At 44.6% G+C, this 6000-nt stretch overlaps 1 protein-coding gene across 1 annotated transcript in view; it reads left to right on the top strand.

Moving 5' to 3' along the window:
- The first annotated feature begins 5798 nt into the window (after nt 1-5798).
- The window catches only part of LOC134354226 (uncharacterized), a 143117-nt gene continuing 142915 nt past the window's right edge, over nt 5799-6000 (top strand). Inside the window, exon 1 of the mRNA XM_063063128.1 lies at nt 5799-5890. The gene's annotated coding sequence lies outside the window, so the exon portion shown is untranslated. The remainder of the gene's footprint in view (nt 5891-6000) is intronic.

Here is a 6000-nt window from a genome sequence, read left to right as displayed (position 1 = left end):
TAGCTTGATGATCTTAAGTTCTTAACCAAGGTCGATTTATAATATCAGCTAAACACTCTGATCATTGTTTAATTCAGGGGTCGTTTTAGGGGTGTTTACTACTACAGCCCAAAATGTCAACCTCCATCGATGCTGCCTGACCTGCTGAGTTACTCAGGCATTGTGTGTGTGTTGCTCTGGATTTCCAGCATCTGCAGAATCCCTTGTGTTTACAGCTTGTCTGTTTCTTAGTGGCCAGAATCGAACGAAGCACAACAATGTTGCTGTTGTTGGGAACTCTCTGAAGGTCTCTACGTCAAGTTATGAAGTTACAAAGTGCGGTGCCCTGTGCTCTGTAGGCCACTGTATAAAGGAAGGACTGACCTACACTGCCCCTCGAGCACAGAACCCCATTCAAAGTCAAAATCCTCATAAATTTATTATCAATGAACATATATGTCATCATATACTACTTCGATTCATTTTTCTTGCAGGCATTTACAGGAAAATAAATACAATAGAATTTATGGAAAACTGTAATTAACAAAGACTGACAAACAAACAGCAATAGGCAGCTGTCGATCCCTGAGGACCATGGGTTTGTGCCTCTGGTGGACTGTGTCCTCTCCAGGGCGCAAGCCTGGGTGGGAAGATTTGAAGAACTGGTTGTTGCCCATGCAGTGGCTTCCCCCCGCTCCGTGTCACCGATGTATCCAAGGGAAGGGCAAGCGCTGATACAGCTTCAGTGTCATCGCAGAGGTCGCCAGAGTGAAGTTGTAAACAACTTCAGGGACCCCGGCTCTGAATTTCTTCCTCGGGGTTTACTCCTGAAGCCTTTCCCATGGGTGGGTATGCCCGCAAAGCAGTGGAGGTTTAAAATCAGAGTTTTCCTTCTCCTAGACGGGCTGCTGTCCAAGGCTGATGAGCCCCGCCTGCCCAAAGACAAACAACCAATCTACAAAAAAAAAGTACAAATGTACAAAAAAAGACAAATCATGCAATTATTTAAGAATGTAAATAAATAATACTGAGAACATGAACTGTAGAGTCCTTGATAGTGAGCCCATAGGTTGTGGAACGAGTTCAGCATTGAGTTGTGTGAAGTTTTCCACACTGATTCAAGAGCCTGATGGTTATTGGGTGATAACTGTTCCTGAACCTGATGGTGTGGGACCTCAGGCTCCTGTGCCTCCTTCCTGACAGCAGCAGTGAGCAGTGGTCCTTGATGATGGATGCTGCTCTCTTATGGCAGCGCTCCTTGTAGATCTGCTCAATGGTGGGCATGCTTTTCCTGTGACGTACTGGACTATACCCACCACTTTTTGTAGACATTTCCGTTCGTGGGCTTTGGTGTTTCCATACCAGGCTGTGATGCAACCAGTCAGGACTCTGCACCAATAGAGTCTGTCAGTTTTCGATGACATGCCGGATCTATGCAAACTTCATTTCACCATTTACTACCTAGTAAACTCCCGGCTGAACATCAGCTCAGACACACTCTACTACCCAATCTCCACACCCTTTGATCTGCTGGCAAATAATCTATCACCTCCCTCTTGAATCTCCTCAGTGACGAAGCAGTCCCAGTCACCCGGGTTAGAGAATTCCACTCAGTCATAAACCTCGGATGAAAAATCTTCTCATCACCCCTCTGAGTTTTATCAACACCCGCACAAAATGTGGAGGATCCCAACAGATCAGACAGCATCCACAGAAATGAGCAAACACCCGATGCCTTATCTGAGACCCTTCAGGGCTGAAGTAGGATCTCGGTCTGAAACGTCAACTGCTTATTCATTTCCTTAGATGCTGCCTGACCTGCTCCAGTATCTTGCATGTGTAGCTTTGGATTTTAAGCACCTGCAGAATCTTTCATGTTTCTAAGCTTTCTCCTCAGCTTTTATTGACTTATTTTTTAAATTTAGAGATACAGATACAGCCAGCTGGTGGCGTAGTGGCACCAGCGCTGGACTTGAGTTCGAATCCGGCCAGCGCCCTTGCACGCTCTCCATCCATGCCTGGGTTGAGTGTCGAGCTAACAACTCGACCTCGTTAAAAAAAAACCTGGAGCGGGATGGGCTCCGCCAGGTTTCAGATGCCCAAGGCACGCCATACGATCAGCATACCAAAACAGCTTGTCATGATGGCGCCCTGACGACTCCATCGGAAGTTAAGGGCATGTGCACACACACACACACACTGACACACAGAGCACAGTAACAGCCCATCTTGGCCCAATGAGCTGACACTGCCCAATTACCCCCACGTGACCAATTAACCTACTAACCTGTACGTCTTTGGAATGTGGGAGGAAACTGAATCACCTGTAGAAAACCCACAAGCTCACAGGGAGAACATACAAACTCAGCAGAATTGAACCTGGGTCACTGGTGCTGTTTAGTGCCAGTAAGAACCGCACCAGTCCGATCAAGAACATGAAACATAGAACAATGCAATACTGGAATCCAGCACCCAGGGCTTGCCCTTTTCTCACTGTTACCATCAGGAAGGAGGTACAGAAGCCTGAAGGCACACACTCAACGAATCAGGAACAGCTTCTTCCCTTCTGCCATCCGATTCCTAAATGGACATTGAACCCATGAACACTATCTCACTACTTTTTCTTTGTACTACTAATTTTAACTTAATTATTTAATAGACATTTAGTGTATACTTACTGCAATTCAGTTTTTTCTCAATATTTGTTTATCATGTATTTCATTGTACTGCTGCCATAAAGTTAACAAATTTCATGACATATGCCGGTGATATTAAACCTGATTCTGAATCTGATTCTGAAAAGGCCCTCCAGCCCACAATGTCTGTGCTAACCACGCTGCCAATTTCAGCTGCATATTTGACCTCATGTAGTCTATATCCCTCTTCATAAGCCTTTCTAAATGATTTTTAAATGCTATCTAAGGAGTTAGTATGTTCTCCACATCACTGCGTGGGTTTCATCTGAGTGTTCCAGTCCAAAGATGTACCGGTAAGTTGGTTAATTGATATTGTAAATGTTCCTAGGGTTGGGCTAGGGTTGAATTAGTGGGTTGCTGGCTGTGCAGCTCATTGGCCAGGAAGGGTCTGTTCTGTTTTGTGTCTCCAAGTAAACAGTAACTAAATAAAATAATTTCTGCTTCCATATTCTCCCCTGCTTGATCCAGTACCCAACACTCCCTTTGTTAAAAACTTGCTACGGACACCTCCTTTAAACTTTTCCCCCTCTCACCTTAAAGCTAAGCCCTCTAGTATTTGCCATTTTCAACCTGGGGAAACAGACTGTCTATCCTGTTTGTGCCTCTGATTGGCATCAAATCACCCTTTAGCCATTGATGCTCCAGGTTTTGCCTCCCAGCAGATTTTACGCCATGGACTCCACCATTAACCAAGGGCTCCACAGACCCCAGGCTGGGAACCCCTGTTCTAGAGGAAATCAAAATTCAAATTTCGAAATAAATTTATATGTCACTAAATACCACCCTGAGATACATTTTCTTGCAGACATTCACTATAGAACAAAGGAGTACAATAGAATCAATGGAAATCTACACACGAAGACTGTCAGACAACCAATGTACAAACGAAGACAATTGTGCAAATACAAAAATTAATAACAATAATAAAATATAATAAATCATCATCATTACGTGCCATGTTGTGTGACTTGGGTGATATGACCGTGATTGTGCTTGGCAGCTTTTTTCAGAAGTGGTTTGCCATTGCCTTCTTCTGGACAGTGCTTTTACCAAACGGGTGACCCCAGTCATTATCGGTACTCTTCAGAGATTATCTGCTTGGCGTCAGTGGTCGCGTAACCGGGACTTGTGATGTGCACCGGCTGCTCGTACGACCATCCACCACCTGCTCCCATGGCTTCACGTGACCCTGATCGGGGGGACGGTGCTACACCTTGCCCAAGGGTGGCCTGCAGGCTCATGGAGAGAAGGAGAGGCTTATCCTTCCTTTGGTAGAGAGGTATTTCCACCCCATCACCCAAAATATACAGTAGGTTCATGTTAGTTAGTCCATCAATTAACCTGGGTGGCTGCTTATTTGGGACAACTCTTAAAGAACAAAAGCTAATTGAGTAACTAGCCGGGATTCCTTTTGTTTATTTGGACACTATGTTGTTTAATTGGGACTGTTGCCAAACAGTTTCCAACTAGCGTCAGCCGTGTGCACTTGTGTGGCTGTTAGACAACACACTGTGCTGTGCAAACAGTTTCGTCGACTGTACCTCTTCCTAGAGATGCTGCCTGGCCTGTTGCGTTCACCAGCAACTTTTATGTGTGTTGCTTGAATTTCCAGCATCTGCAGAATTCCTCGTGTTTGTGTTTTTAAACAGCATCAGTTGCATACGTTTGCGTTCAAAAAGCAGTGATACTTGTCACTGATAGTTGGCAAGAAATAAGCAGGAGGATCAGTTAGAGCTATTTTGCTCACAGAGGTTTCAAGCATTCAGGCTTAGAGATGCCAGAAATGGCCAGGAGTGAAAATGAAATGATTTCACTACTTCAAGTTACAAAGAATTTGAAGGTGTCAATAATCATTTTGAATGTTGCAATGAAAATGAAGATTTGGAGGATGCAATCATCGAAAGCACTGTGTGAAGACAGTCCACTATCTGCACTAGGTGTCTACACTGATTTTGTTCACTTACAGTCAGTCAAAAGAACATGGCAGAGTGTTGGCTGTTTGTCATATCTAACAACAGCAATGAAACTTGTGCGGGAGAGTTTTTAAAGTGGAAAATCCATGCACCATTGGAAGCCCGGATCCAGTGGTACGAGTATTCATCACAAACTGGGGTCTTCCTTGGTTGCTGTGGATGACCACGATTTCTCCTCTGCCTCATCGTGCTCTTCGCTCTCCACGAAGCATTGCAGAACTGCTTTCTTTACTGTTGGATCCCACTGCAGATCTTATCCAGCCAGTCCACCGGAGCTGACTTCTCATGCTGGGACAGGCACGTCCCTATTTCGCCAGGGCAGGAGGTTCACTTTAGGCTGCTGGTCGAAGCGGTGTACCGCGTGTGGCAGCTGCTGCTCGCAAACAGCTACTTGAAGCCACAGGTGAGAGCTGAGTGTCTACTGGGGACCAAGGTTAGTGAGCTGCCCCAGAATGGACAGGACAAACCCCCTTACCAGAAGTGCTACCCCTCCCTGGATACCCAATACACGGCAGCGTACACTGGATGAACTTCTCTGTCGTTGATAGGAGCGAATACAGTTTTATAGGACTGTAGTGGTGTTGGTAGTGTTCTAGTTTGTTTGGTATTTCATTTAAATGTGTAACTTGATACTCAGTTAAACAATAGTTTGTCTTTTTAACAATTTCTATGAAAATTTGGCTAATTGGGGCAGCTAATTAGGCCAAAATGCACTGGCCCTGATGTGTCCCAATTAACTGGAATCCACTGTGTCACATTAGAAAGATTATGTCTGAGTCTTTGATTCAAAACTTGCAACCATTTCACAGTTCAATATTATCTTGCCCAGTTGATTGTAAACTGCTGATACTTATTAACTTTACAACTGAGACCATTCAGCCCAGCAGGTCCCTACTGTACCTGCTCCCCCTCACCATCCCACACTACTCCATTCCCCCTCACCTTCCATTTTAACGAGTGTCCCCTTAATTACATCATGATGGTTAGTACTTGGCATGGTTCTCTGTTTGCGCATCACTAAATTTGTTAAACTTGTAAAGATTCTCACGGTTTTTGAATGAGTGGGGCGAAACGATTTGAACCTTGAACACATTCCCAGGCAATCTGCTCTTGGCACTCATACACATTTTGCTTTGCAGTCCTGTAAAAGTGATATTGTCCCTCCTCTGTCTAACGGATCGCCAGCCTACCGTCATCAGGATCTCCCCTTCCAAAACTTTCAGTGACATCGTGACCATTCAGGTAGAGGCAAAAGAAAGCAGCTTTAATTGGATTTGTATTCATGCTACTCAGATTTATTCATGAAAAAGTTGCTGATGTTCTGAGTTTTATTTTCAGTTAATACACCTCAA

Source organism: Mobula hypostoma, chromosome 11, assembly GCF_963921235.1.
Source record: "Mobula hypostoma chromosome 11, sMobHyp1.1, whole genome shotgun sequence".
In the NCBI taxonomy this organism is placed as follows: Eukaryota; Metazoa; Chordata; class Chondrichthyes; order Myliobatiformes; family Myliobatidae; genus Mobula; species Mobula hypostoma.
This window is presented reverse-complemented; position numbering and strand designations above follow the sequence as displayed.